We start from the raw sequence: 1,724 nt of genomic DNA, 5'->3' as shown, positions 1-1,724 counted from the left end.
TGGTTGCTCAATCAAGTACATATTATTTATTAGCTTTCGAGTTGTTAGACCACGCCAGAGGCTAATTTATATGCATTAATTGAATATCATATCTAATCGTACCAAACATTATCATGTATCAGTTATATGGTAAACTTTTAACAATCCTACAGATCAATACTACATGTACCTGCAGTATGTTTTTTTTTTTACAAAATTAAAACAAATGTGAACCAATGTTATTGCAAATGAGGTAAAATAGAACAAATAGCTATTATAAAAACCTAAAAACAATTCACCAATTAATTATTATAATGTAACAATTCTATAAAATATCAAACATTTTTTTTTTTTTTAATAATCTGAATATTGTTGATGTCATAAACTTAATTTCATAATCTTCAGAACCAAATTATATCATATATTTTTTTTTTTCAATAAATTAAATAGGTTACCTAAAATTGTACCGTAAACTTATTGATACAGAAATGATCTGATGGCATCAATCATATAAGTACAGAGGTGACCAGTCTTTACAAAAAGAGGTCACACCTTTGTATTACATTATAACAAGAACAAAATATGTTAAACACCATATGACATGTGCTAGGTTGACTATCAATCAAAACTGTGAAGAATAATATAGGTGGAGGTTATAGCTGCAGATTATCAGAAGAACAAAGGTGATAGCTGGAGCGCCTGAATAGCGAGACATGTGGGGTTAGCTAAATTTTAAATTAATTTAAATTTAAAAAAAAAACCTTTTTTTTCATCTGAAAATGATGGATTATATAGAACAAAAATATTAAAATATATGAATGTGACTTTTGTTCGAAAACATTTCGTTCAAAAAGTAATCTTGAAAGACATATTATATTGATTCAAGAGTACTTACAACAAGAGGATACCCCAGGTACAGCTATACTCCTTGTTGGACGAAGGAATGTGAGACTCTACTCAGCGAGTATAAAAAGGATGGGACCGAGGTAAATGCAAACCAATCGGTTGGAATATTAGATGAAGAAAAAAGGAAGAAGTGGCTAGGAGCCATGGATAATTTAGATTTCACCCATTCTAGCAGAGAATAATGTGAACATTATTGTTTCAAAAAATAAAATTATAATATTATAAATATGTACAACTCTACTATGATGTATAAGTCATGTAACGCTAAGAGATGTCTATAGCCTTTTAAGGAAAACCGAGACTATCAAATAGAATTGTAAGTACTTACTTCTTCAACAATAGTCCAGGATATTTCTAAATATTATCAATCGAAAATAGATAATCTGTTTGAAATAACTACGGACTTAGACAATTTAACTTAGACTAAGTTTTAAACCACATACAAAAATACACACAAAAGTAAAGTGTTTTGATTGCAACATTTATTTGAAAAAAATTTGTTATAAGAATTCTTTGGATGTTCATATGAGAGTACATACTGGAGAAACCCATAATTGAAAAATCCAAATTAAATACACGCGAAAGGACTTATGAACGTGACTTTTGTTCGAAAACATTTCGTTCAAAAAGTAATCTTGAAAGACATATTACATTGATTCATAATAGTGAAAACCGAAGTTTAAAACCACATACAAAATTGAGATGTCTATAGCCTTTTAAGGAAAACCGAAAATATAAAAAAAGAATTGTAAGTACTTACTTCTTCAACAATAATCAAGGATATTTCTAAATATTATCTATCGGAAATAGATAATCTGTTTGAAATAACTACGGACTTA

This window comes from Acyrthosiphon pisum, chromosome A2 (genome assembly GCF_005508785.2).
Source record: "Acyrthosiphon pisum isolate AL4f chromosome A2, pea_aphid_22Mar2018_4r6ur, whole genome shotgun sequence".
Classification (NCBI taxonomy): domain Eukaryota; kingdom Metazoa; phylum Arthropoda; class Insecta; order Hemiptera; family Aphididae; genus Acyrthosiphon; species Acyrthosiphon pisum.
The sequence above is the reverse complement of the archived record's forward strand: the minus strand, read 5'-3'. Positions refer to the sequence as shown.